Consider the following 13,208-nt stretch of genomic DNA (forward strand, 5'->3'; position numbering starts at 1 on the left):
AGTCTAGACAGGGCACAGAATTTGGCCAAATAATCTTGCAGATGGATAATTTCAGACTGGGATGAGTGTTTTGAAGGCAAAGCTCAGGAGGCTGAGAGAAAGTTTAGCAGGGAGAACAGGGGGCCCTGGTCTAGTGTGGATTCCTTTCCTAAGAGAGTGATGTTTGAGAGGGGTGGTGAAGCAGACTGGAGTGGAGAAGAGAATTCCAGGTGGAGGGTACATCACATCAGGGGCTCCTCAGTGAAGGTGGCTTGGGAAGTGCTAAGGAGGCTAGTGTGGCTGGAAGGCAGAGACTGAGAGGGAAACAATACACAGTGGAGTGGTGTGGCTGAAGAGGTGGGGAAGAGGCAGAAGGCACAGGCCCTTGCAGGCTGCAGACAGTATGGATTATGTCCTAGAAGAACAGGAAGCCATTCAAGGGTTAGAAGCAGGAGAGTGACGTGGTCAACACTTTGACTTGGAGTGGACAATGGTTGGGAAGAGGGAAGGGTGCACACCGGTGACCAGTTGTAAGGCCAATGCAATGGCTCCCATAGTGATGGTGTCAGTGGAGATGTAGGAAGATGAATTAATTTGAGAATTATTTAGGAGATAAATGGATAGGCTTTGAGAATGAGATGGATTGGATGAAGGATGAATGATTCCTAGTATAGAAAACCTGTCCACCAATCACTGTGCAAAGGGTTTATAGAGAGGGTGAGTATATCAGTGAGGATGCTTTCTGTTGTAATAGAAAACCCAGCCCCAGAGGAAAAATGGCTCCAATGTTGGCTAAGTTAGTAGCCGTACAATGTAATGAAAGAAACAGGATCTTTCCAGTTTTCCATTCTGCTTAGGGGTTTTGTCCTCAAACTATCCCCTCACTCTGGAAAGATAACTGCTGAAGTCTGGACATCATGCCCAGTCATGAGTTATCTGAGTAAATAAGAGGGAGTGTATTTCTTTTTCTTTAAAACAATTTTTGTTTTTTGAGACAGAGTCTCACTCTGTTGCCCAGGCTGGAGTGCAGTGGTGCGATCATGGCTCACTGCAGCCCTCACCTCCTTGAGCTCAGGTGATCCTACCACCTCAGCCTCCTAAGCAGCTGGGACCACAGGCATGCACCACCACATCTGTCTAATTTTATATATATATATATATATATATTTTTTTTTTTGTAGAGACAAGTTTTCGCCATGCTGCCCAGGCTGTTCTCAAACTCATAGGCTCAAGAGATCCACCTGCCTCGGACTCCCAAAGTGCTGAGATTACAGGCCTGAGCTACCTTGCCTGGCCTGTATCTGTTTTAAAGTAACCTTTCCGAATCCCCACCCCTTTCCACAAACTTCCTTTCATGTTTCCTTGGCCCAAACTGGTTCACATCATGATTGCTGAATAAATAGCTGGCAAGGAAATGGAATTACCACAGCTGGCTGAGATAAATCGGAAGTAATATCACATTCTCTGATTAAGAGATAGTTTAACAAAACTGGAATTCTCTCACCAAGAAAGGCAAGGGAAACGAATTTTGGGAGGGCATCTGAGTGTCTATCAATTAGGGGTCATTTTCCAAAATCCTCCCAAGGAGAAGCAGACAGGGAGAAATGTCTTTGAGGTGTCCTTCTGAGAGGAGGGTGGCCTGCTCTAGGTTGGAGACTGGGGCTCAGGCATTAATCCAGACCTTTTCTTTAAGTCTAAGGTTATTGAATCTTGGAGCAGGAGAAGACCTTATGAACGTCTAAATCAGTGGTTCTTAAATCTGGCTGGATGTCCGAGTAAATTGGGGAGGGTGTTAAAATACAAATTCCCAGCCTCTACAACCATCACCTGAATCAGAATCCCAGGAGGTGGAGGTCTAGGAATCTGGATTACTAAAGAGCTTATAGTCATTTTGGATACCGATGGTTTAGTACGTAGGAACCACAAATCCATCCTCCACATTTAAGAGATGGGGAGAGAGAAACCCAGAGAGGGAACTTAATTTACCTAAGTTCATCTAGAGAATTGGTCGACCCAGTGCGGAGAGAACCTTCCTGGGAGGACCTGCATGAGGACCCCGTCTTCTGGGTACCCTTATGTAGGGGGAGGGAACTGTGCAGGAGCAGCACGGCTGGAAGCCCCATGTGCCTGGATCAGCAGCCCCCGCACGGTGGGCTAGGTCTTTGCCTGTGTTGGGATGGGGACCTGTAACCATGACCACCACACATTAGTCTGAACCTTAACAAACCTCGCCACATTCAACTCTGGAATAACCCTGGGCTTAGGAATCAGCATTCCCATTGTAGAGATCGGTGGACCGACGCTCTCAGAGGCTTCCACAAGCGTTTGTATTGCTTGGGGCGGTCAGAACTCAGGCCTGTCCGCTCCGGAAGCCGGTGTATCTGAGTCTCTCCACGTGGCTCTACTTTTCTGCGGCCCTGTAGAAATAAACCTGGGCCCTCGCTCCGTGGCCTGGGGAAGGAGGTCGGCAGGGGGCTCTGGGGGCCCTGGAGGTGCCTTCCCAGCTGCACAGGCCCAGTCGGACCAGCAGAGGTCACTGCGTGGGAAAGAGTGGGGCGCCGACCCGCGCAGAGCCCAGTCGGCGACCGCCCCCGCGTCCCCGCGGAGCTCCCTGCCTTCTGCCGCAGTCCTCCGAGGGCTGGGCTTCTGGAGCAGGTCATGGCTATTGCAACCAAAGGGAGGCCCGGGTGCCAGTGGGCGGCCGCCGCGGTGTGGAGGGCGGCAGGGCGGTAAGGCGCAGCGGACCGCACTCTTGGGACGCCCCGCCCACTCTGCGGAGCCCGCCTGGGATACCCTTTCCTGGTCACGGACTCCGCCGGCAGCAGGGGCGGGCCGGACCAGAGGCTACCAGCTGGGGGCTTCTGCTGCCTGGGACACGGGGATCCACATTGCCGTCCGAATCCGATCGCCAAAGCCTGTATGTGCAGCCGAGGGGCAGAGTGGCTTAGGTACTGAGTTTTAGGGCAAGCATACCCCAGACCACAAGAAGAGACCAGCCTGCCTGGGCTTGAACCCTGCCCTTCCCCGCTGTAGCTGGGCACTGCTGGGCAAGTTATCCCACCTCCCTGCCTCTTGGGTTCCTCGCCTACACCGGAGGGTATGTACCTGCCCCATGGGGTTGCCCGGAAGCTTCGTGAGTTTTATGAGTTTCTCTGGGTGTAAAGCCTTGGGCAGAGCGTGGCACAGGGTCAGTGCTGTGTGTAAGTGTTAACTATATTGTTATTAACCTTAGTGTCTTTCCAGTCCCATCTAAAGTCCTTAAAGGCAAAGTAAGGCTCCTTAAGTCAAGCTCAGGACAAGGCTACAGAGCCTTCAGTGTTTCTCATTGCAGTAGAGATGGGAGCCCTGAGCTCTCAGAGGCTGCTCTGATGGCTCCTCCACAAGCCAGGGCCAAATGCCTGCCCACTCCTGGGCCTCATGCCAGAGAATGATCCTGACCCAGCACTCTCCCACCCCTCTTTGTAGCTCAGTAAGATTCTGGAGTCTCACTTCCAGGGATGCTGTAAACCCTTGGTGCCCCTCAGTGTCCTCCCAAGTCTCTGGACAAGGCCAAGAAGGGTCAGAGACTGCTGAGTAGTGCAGTGATGTCCCATGTACTCGGTCACATCCCTGTTTTCTGCAGATGGGCCTGGCCTCTGGTGCTGTCCTTAGGGGACACTGCAGGTTCCTCCTGCAGCTGTAGCTCCCCAGGCCTCCCTGGTGACTATGTCTACTGAAAGGGCTCTTTGTACATGGCCATCTGGAAAAACAGTGGCACTGGGGTGCCCCCGCAAGTGCCTGCCAGCATCTCCCAGCCCTTGGGTGACTGCAGACCACATTCCTGAGCTTCCACATGCTGCCATTCTCGCCAGCACTGGGCTGCCCACTCCCCAGGCAGGGAGTCGGCAGGCCTGAGTTCTTGGGCAAGTCACTTTACCTCTCTGATCTTAGGATCTTCATTTGTAAGATGGGGATCGTGATAGTTGTCCTGCCTGCTCCCTGCCGGGGGTTCTACAGAGGTTGTGCATACCAGCCTTTGATAGGAATAAAGGGCTAACGTAGGTTGCTGTAGTTGCTGTGATTGAGCTGTCATCAGGTGCTGCACTGGTCACTTCTGTAAGCAGCCAAGTGGTTGCCAAGCAGAAGGGTTTGGGGAGACACAGATGAAGGAAGACCTTGATCTTGGGAGATCTCCACTCCTCCTCATTTTATTGGAGAATCACAGTACACATTCCTGAGGACATAGAAATATAAAAATATAGGCTTCAAGAAACCTACAAGCGTGGCTTAAATATCCATCTATAAACACATAAATGTTTCAAAACAACAGCTGGGAGTTCAAGTCCTCCAGGATTCTGAATTCCTCAAATTTAGGAGAAGGTAGTCTAGGAAGGTTTCCTGAAGAAGAATCAGCTTTTTTTTTTTTTTAAGGAAAGAGGTTTAAGGTGATGGTGATGATGATGGAACTTCAGACCATGACAGCCAAATTTATAACCAGTGGAAAGCAGGAGAGATTTGGTGGTAGCTCTTGGTATATAGAGATCCTGAAAGAATAAGTGATGTGTAAGAAATAGTGAGCAGGTCTCCTTCCCGGGGCTGTCAAGTCAGAACTGAAGTTTAGATGGGAGGGTAAACAAACAGGCTTGTCAAGGCTGCATCAGCATAGGACCCAGCTCAGTATGGCCCCTGGTCATAGGTCAGTTTTCCAGGGAAACAGGCTCTGAGACAGAGATTTGCATGCAGGAGGTTTGTAGGGGAGGGCGCTTGGTGTCATCATCTGTGGGATGGGGCAGAGTGGGAGGTTGTACAGTGATGCATTTGCAGCAGAGGCCTCAGTTGATCTCACAAGGAGCTTTGGAGCTGGGATGGCCCTTAAGGCTGGGAAGCCAAGGCCTTTATGTCCTCTCATTGATCAGTTACTGGATGTGGGCTGCCCTTGAGGTATAACCTTAGGGGACGCTGCTCCCTTCAGTGGAGAGCAGTGCCTAGAGAGGGACTCAGCTGTGAGTTGTCGGCAGCGAACACTCCCAGCAGCTGTGGGAGTGCGTGCCTTTATTTTGAAGGGGAGGTCTGGGTGATGTGCCCATGACGGAGGCAGGGAAGGGCCCCCAGCAGTGTCTGATGCACCTTGCCAAACTCTGAGACCAATTCTGGCCCCTCAGATTCTTCTAGGGCAAGATGATTTGATCCCTCTCTCTAATATACCCTTTTAAAGAAAGTTAGAGGTAGAAGTGAGTTTTGAGACCATTTAATACAGTCATCCTCAGCCTGGGAGAAGGATACATCTCAGAATCATCCAGTGCTTTTTCAAACCACTCACAGGAGCTTCTGATGCGCACTGACCTCTGCCATTCCACTAAGACTAAACTGTAAGCTCCTTGAGTTTGGGGTTCTCTCTGTCCTGCACAGTGGTGAAGGAATGTTTGGGGAAAGAATGAATGTGACCTTCGCCCTTGTCCTCAGCCTCATCTCTTGCCACTCCCGCAGTTGTTTTCTATGCTGCAGTTACTGTGACGTCCTTGCCTTTGCACAGGCTGTTCCCTCTGTCTGCTACTCCCCCGTCCCCTTCCTTCCCCTTACTTGCTGCTGCTTGTCCTTCTGGATCCAGTTCAGTTATCACTTCTCCCCACCTCCTGGAATAGGTACCCCTCTTCTGATTAAATGAGTTAATGCATGTACAGTGCTCACAACAGTGCCAGGCACGTGGGGAGCTCTAGGTAGGTGTTAGCTCTCCCTGTGACTCCATTCTTTGGCACACTGTGCTGTGCATGATCCTAAAATGGATCATGCTTTGTTTCAATGGCTTGTTTACTTGTTTATGTTCTCAGCAATCTGTAAGTTCTTGGCAAGCAGGTACCATGTTCCTTTATTTTTGTACCCATAGCATCTAGTACAGTGCCTGGCACACGGTAGGAGCTTAATAAATATGTGTGGAATGAGTGGGAGAAATAGGTGTCTAGGGATACATTTTGACAAAATGTATTTTAAAGTTTTTTAATAAGGGACTAGTTGAGTGAGATTCACTGACAATGGCCAGGTGTGGCATCATTGTTGCACAAAATATACCGAATATTGGGTGAATGAATTGATACATGGAGAGATGGTTGGATTGTTGATGGGACAGGCAGATAGGCAGACAGATGAGTGGAGAAAGGGATTGATGGATGAACATTGCCATGTGTGGAAGAAGGCCAGGACTTGCCAGGGTCTGGGCAGGAGGGAAGGTAGATAGGAGAGGGCTTTTACATTTCACAAAGGCCAAGCCAACTGGGCTTGAATTGGGGAAGGGCACCTGAAGAAAGCCCCTCCCATCTTGCCCAGTGAGGCCCTAGGAAATGCTGCTCCTGCATGTTCGTACCTGCAGGGGAGGTGCTGGGGACCATTACTCATTCTGACACATCCGTGAGGTCAGTATAGAGGGAGCAGAATGGACGTGCTGCAGGGTGCTGAGTCAGGGGAGGAGATGGGCTGTTGGCGAGTGGGGCTTTACTGGAGAAAGCCTGGGGACTTGGAGTCAGAGGCAATGATCTCTGTTCCTGAAGGAGGTTGGCAGAGAACTCCCAAGGGGAATCAGGGCGCGTGAGATCACCTTGTGAGAGGGTGGAGGGTCTGTCACCCCAGAGCGCATGGCTGAGTGCAGATCTGCATCAGGTTTAGGGAACTCTTGTTCTGGGAAAATCTGGCCTTTTTCTGCCAGTCAGGTAAGCAGGTACTTGGTCAGTTAAAATCTGGCTGATAGGTGTGGGGCGTGGTGGCTCATGCATGTAATCCCAGCACTTTGGGAGGCCAAGGTGGGAGGATCACCTGAAGTCAGGAGTTCGAGACCAGCCTGGTTAACATGGTGAAACCCCATCTCTACTAAAAATACAAAAATTAGCCGGGCGTGGTGGCACATGCCTGTAGTCCCAGCTACTCAAGATGCTGAGGCAGGAGAATCGCTTGAACCTGGGAGGCTGGAGGTTGCAGTGAGCCAAGATCATGCCACTGCACTCCAGCCTGGGTGACAGAGCAAGACTCCATTTCAAAAAAATTCTAAAAAAAAAAGCCTGGCTGATAGGCAGAGGTTTGTCGACAGTCACTGGGGTCAGACAGTTGGGTCAGTCAGCTGGATGGTGGGTAGGGGTGTGTTCTGAGTGCACTTGGTTGATGAGATGAGTGCTAAAGAGCAAGGCAGGGTCCCAAGGCTTGGGGAGGCTCCACTGGTTGGTTCTTCAGGGGTCGGTACTGCACCCTTGGAGACAATTGGAAATTTGGGTAGGAAGTGGTGGTTGTAATAGTACAGCAGGGAGGGAATGGGGGAGGGGCAGAGCTGCATAAAAGGCCTGGGACCAGGGAAGCCAAGTGTCCTGCAGGAAGGCCAGTCCTGCACAGCCAAGAGTCATTTCACTGCAGAGGCAAGCAGCGCACCTTTGAGAAATGCAGTGCTTACTCAAAGGGAACATCGTCTGCTAATGATTTGCAAGGTCTCCAGCCTTGCTCTCCTCCACACACTCAGACCTCTAGGTCTGTCCTCTCTCCTTTCCCTCTCCTCTCCTCTGGAAGACACTAGAGTTGCCAACTTTGAAAGTTCGTGGAGGGCCATGAGCTCTCTCATGGGGAGGAAGGTGGCAAGTGAGAAATGGCAACACCGTCTGCCTGTGGGTCTGGCTCCCTTCTGCAGTGAGAGGTTGGACCCCAGGGCTGAAGGAGGTGGGCTTCTGGAGGGCGCATGGGGGAGAAGCTTCCTATGTGCCCATCACTCAGGACCTTGGGAACCTCCCAGCAGAACATCAGGAGCCTGCTCGTGCTGGGTGAGGCTCCCAGCTCGGCGATGAGGGGGGCGGCTCCCCAGGTGCTGCCTGGGTCCAGCGAGGGCTTCCAGATTCTCCCATTCCCACCCCCATCTTGGTTCCTTCCCTCACCTCAGGACAGAGCTGTCATGTGCAGGCAGGCAGGTGGTGAGGGAGCCCTGCAGAGGCTGCTGCTCCCAACACCACATGTCCTGGAAGGACAAATGTAAAAATATAAAAAGCCTCTTGTCTTGGGGCCGGATCACATGGATCACATGGCTGGATGGCCCGTCACCTTGGCTGTCGAGTTGTCGGTATCTAAGAAGATTGAGGTACTGGCTGCAGCCAGGGCTGGGGGAGAACTGGATTTGGCAAAAATGACACTTCTGTCTGGAGAGCTCATTTTTGTGCGATTTCTTGGGGTGCCCTCCAGCCCCTTGGGGTAGGCTGGGGAGGTGCCACCCTCATGATTCATTTTCAAACAAGAAAATGAAGGCTCTGGTCCGTGCCTGGCTGGTGGTACTGTGGCTCAGACCCAAGTCTTCTGACTCCTTGTCCAGTGCTCTCTCCTCTGCAGCACCATCCAGCTCCTTCCTTGCAGGCAGGAGCTGGTGCTGCTCATCTGTGAGGAGGGAGAAGCTGACCCAGAAGACTTTTCCTTGGGAATGTTTGTGGAGGTTTGTGTGGAAGAGGCCTGCCCATCAGGACCAATTCAGGACTGGCACCCTGCAGGACTAGAGACAATATCCCAGAATCTTCTCAGAAGAAGCAGAGACCTATGCCAATGGCAGGTAGCTGAGCAGCTTGCAGGAACTTAGCGAAGCCCTGGCAGGCCCAGTCCCGGGGTGTCTTGGAGGCAGCCAATGAGGGAGAAGAGGGCTCAGCTGGGCTTGCTGAAGAGGGTCTGGGGCCACTGGGCTTCTCTCCAATCACTCTGCTCACATCCCCCTCACCAGCACTGGGCACCCCAAGGAGTCAGAATCGGGTGCGGTGCTCAGGTCACCTGTGGTCCTCCTGAGAGTGAGGATCCTGTACCCCTGGCTTCCTCAAGAACTCTGCTTAATGCCCATGGATTGCCTTGGGGGCTCCCCTGGGTCTCTGCTTGGCCCAGCAGCCTGGGCCAGGATGAAAGTGAAGCCGTCAATAATTCATGCTCCAGCTCCCCCTCACTTCCCTTGCTTGGCTGGTTGTAAATATTTCACGGGCTTTAGGGGGCAGAGATGGCCCAGCAGAGACTCCCAGAATAGGGCTCGAGGAGGCCTCGCCCTTTCTCAGAGGCCCCCAACCATTCCCCTGGCAGGAAAGCAGCCCAGCCCCAGGCTTGGGGAGTGGTGGGTTGTCCAGAGCTACTACTGACTGGGATGGCCTTGCAGCCTCTGGTGAGGATTTGGGTGCTGGGCCACATGCTCTGCAGACTGGCTGGTTTAAGTGGCTGGTGTAGTGGATCCCGAGAAATGGAAGGAGTGCAGCTGCCTGCAGCCAGCCCTGGAGGTTGTTGTCAACTCCACTCTTTTCCTCACCTCCCACACTATGTCTTGGGTTTATCTTCTCCTCAATCTGCCCTCTCCATGTCACCTGCCTTGGTTCAGGCCTTGATCATCTTCCTGGACAATTGGCCCAGCCACTCTGTGACTCCACACAGCCTAAGGAATCTTTCTAAAACAAATCTGGCCCGGCTACTCCTTTGTTTCAGAGCCTCCACAAGCTCCAGGTTACCTTCAGGGGAAGATCCACTTGCCTCATGCCAGTGCACAGGGCTTTGTATAACGTGGTCCCCGGGCCTTTTAGCCTCATTTCCCAGCCCCTGCGGTCTGCTCCCCAGTGCTGCAGTCAGATCATTGTTCTCTGCACCCCTAAGCTCTCTCCCACCTTCCAGCCTCTGTTTTAGTTGCACCTCTGCCAGGGGGTGGTGGGGACACCAATCTCAGGGCTGTATGCATCTCTAAGCGGTTCTAGGGGTCACTCAGCTGCCTTGGCATCAGGCCTATAGAATGTCAAGGTGAGACACTTGACAGATTTGGGTCCAGTTTCCAGCTCTACTAATTGCTTATCTGTCATTGTGACCGGTGTCATATTCTTCTGTACCTTGGTATGCATATCTGTAAAGTGGGAATAGTAATTCTTACCTCAGAGGGGAGTTGTGAGGCTTGGAAGTAAGGCCTATAAAGTACAGAGCCCAGTCCACAATGCAGAATAAGTGCCCCAGCCATGCCAGCTGCTATTGTTGTTATGCCCTCTGTGGATTTTGGGCTGTGGAATTTCCTTCAAGGAGGTAGAAACTGAGATTATTATGTAGAACAGGAAGAAATAAAACAGCAGAGGGGTACCGGGAACCTTCAGAGAGGTCTTCTGGTAAGTAGTGTAAGTAGTAGACCTGAGAGGCCCCAGGGAAAGTGAGAGAAAGAGGAACATCCATTATAAGGGCGCATTATGGAGGACACTGCTGTGGGGAATGGGAGCTAGATCCCACCAAGACGGTCTGGGGAGAACATAGACTGCATCTCACAATGGTCCATCTGAGCATCAGCCTAAAGGAGGATTTCTGCATTGGCATCTCCACCCCATTGGTTGAGGGTTACCACCAAGGTATTGGTTTCCTGAACTTATGGATTACACAGGCACGTGTGCTGAGCAAGTTCCCAGTTGTATCCACAGTTGCACAGAAAGACTTTTTTGAGGAATTACTTAGGCAAGTTCAAAGCCACTTGGAGCGTGGCCGGGAGACAGAAGAGAAGAGAAGAGCAAAAGAGCAGGGAATGTACATGAGACTAAGGCTGAGGCTCATGGAGGAGGAGACTGTGTGGTGGGAGTGGGAGCTGTGACTTCCTCCCTGACTGACCGAGCTACCTACCCTACTTACATACCTTCCCTCCCTCCCTCCCTCCCTCGCTTCCTTCCTTCTTCTTTTTTTTTTTTTGAGATGGAGTCTTGCACTGTCGCCTGGGCTGGATTGCAGTGGCGTGATCTTGGCTCACTGCAACTTCTGCCTCCTGAGTTCAAGCAATTCTCCTGCCTCAGCCTCCCAAGTAGCTGAGATTACAGGCGCCCGCCACCATGCCCAGCTAATTTTTTGTATTTTCAGTAGAGACAGGGTTTCGCTCTGTTGGCCAGCCTGGGCTCAAACTCCCAACCGGCCCTCCTCGGCCTCCCAAGTGCTGGGATTACAGGCGTGAGCCACCGCAGCCAGCCCCCTTCTTTTATAAATGATCACTTATCAAGCATCCACTAGGTGCCAAGGAAGAAACAGGTGAATCTGAAGATGACTAGCTCTTCTGCTCCTACCCTGGGCCCAGAGGTGACTTGGAACCAACTCAGGCATGAGGCAGATCTGACAGGGGGGTGACAGGTGGGAAGGTGGCCCTCTCTTTAGTGTGTGGGGAGCAGGGCTAGAGAGGTGGCCTTTCTTCCTCCTTCCAGGACAGTCTGCCTTCCTGCTGGTCCTAAAGGGTGTGAACCCCAAATGTCTGAGACAGGTCCCAGTCAATTTAGAAAGTTGATTTTGCCAAGGTTAAGGACGCACCTGTGACACAGCCTCAGGAGGTCCTGATGACATGTGCCCAAGGTGGTAGGGGCACAGCTTGGTTTTATACATTTTAGGGTGACATGAGACATCAACCAATATATGTAAGATGTACATTGGTTCGGTCCGGAAAGGCGGGACAACTTGAAGCAGAGAGGGGGCTTCCAGGTCATAGGTAGATAAGAGACAAACCGTTGCATTCTTTTGAGTTTCTGATCAGCCTTTTCAAAGGAAGCAATCAGATATGCATTTATCTCAGTGAGCAGGGGGATGACTTTGAATAGAATGGGGCATAAGTTTGCCCTAAGCAGTTCTCAGCTTGATTTTTTCATTTTAGCTTAGTAATTTTGGGGTCCCAAGATTTATTTTCCTTTCACATGGGCAAGCAGTATACCTGGGAGAGTCCTGTCTTTGGGATAATGGGTAGACAGCCTTAGCAGTGATGATGGAGACAAGAATAGGAGGCCAGACACCTGCTTTCCACAGGTCAGCATATGGAATGTATATGTATGTGTGAGAGCTCCTTCCCCATGGTCTGCATATAAATTTAGAACCAAAGAAAGGATTTTTTTTTTTTTTTAATAGGATCTCATGATGCAACAGTAGAGAGAGGTTGTTTTCTCACCTCACCTCTCAACCATCTCCAAAATAACCGGTCAGAGTAAAGGTACTTGAGAATCCATTCATCCACGCATCTAGACAGTTTCCCAGATCTGGACCCCAGTGAGAAAAGGCAACTAATTGGACTCCTTTTTCTGAAATTCCAGCTTGGAATTGCCATCGGAAGACATCCTCAATCGAGCCCCAGCCTTATGATTGTTTTGTGTCATTAGATAAAGTCACTTCACTTCTGAAGCTCACTTGCCTCTTCTAAAAACCAGAGGCTGATAAGGATTGCACGGAACTCATGGAGTTGTTCCGAGGTTAAAATGAGAGTCTGCCTGTGGAAAGGCATTGCAAATGATAGAAGACACAGATGTAAGGCATGTACCTTATCTTCACCAGTTTCATCCTCTTCATCTTCATCTCATTACCATGGTCATCCTCATTAGCAGGGAAGAGCAGGAGTTCTCACGGCAGGATAGGCTTCGCGGCTGTGCTGGGAAATGCCTGTCTGAAGTAGGCCACACATGGGCTGTGTGGAGGTAATTGATTTAATTCACAATCAGCTTCATTAGGTCCACTTCGGAGGTGGGTTCTTGGGAGCCTCAACCTGAACATCCGCTAGACTCTCCTCTGGCTGGGGCCTCCCCAGCTATATATGTAGCTTGGAGATTTGAAAGGGGTGGAGGCAGGAACTGCAGAGGAAGCAGCAGCTAATGAAAAATTTAAGCTAATTGTTTGTTAAAAAGCCCTGTCTGCTTCGAATGGGATTTTCTGGGCTGGGGAGGGGGATGTGGGGTGGCCTGTGGCTATTGTCTTTTTTTCAGGCTATTGCTTCCTGGAGGACCCAAGTGGGCAGGGTATGGAGAGGATGGGGAGCTTCCTAGGCAGGCGGCCAAGTGGCTGCATCTCTAGCATCTGCATTTGTTGGAGAAAGAGCCTCCGTGGCCAGGTCTGGCTTCCACTGTTTCAAAGGACAATGCCCCTCTCTGTTTAGAGCTGTGTCTGTGTGGCAGGCGTGTGCTTTGTGTGTGTGCTGAGGGGTATGCAAAGGAAGAGGGACAGCAGGGAGTATCCTGTAAGTACCCAGAGTAGTCTGGACCCACTCCTGATTAGCCTGTGATTGGAGGAAAACTTCCTCCCTTTCTGGTATTTAAAGTGCCCACTATGTGGCTGGTGCACTTAGCCTGACCCGGGAAGAGAAGCAAGCCTGCTCTGAGGCAGGGGGAAACCAGAAATTTGTTTTGTAGTGAAAGTAACTAGTGATGAGTTAACTCATGGATACTGGAGGCATGGCGGCCCCTGCTGAGGCACCTTGGCTGGGCTAATGTGTCTACTGAGTGAGAATTACATGACAG

This window comes from Symphalangus syndactylus, chromosome 12, assembly GCF_028878055.3.
Source record: "Symphalangus syndactylus isolate Jambi chromosome 12, NHGRI_mSymSyn1-v2.1_pri, whole genome shotgun sequence".
Lineage (NCBI taxonomy): Eukaryota > Metazoa > Chordata > Mammalia > Primates > Hylobatidae > Symphalangus > Symphalangus syndactylus.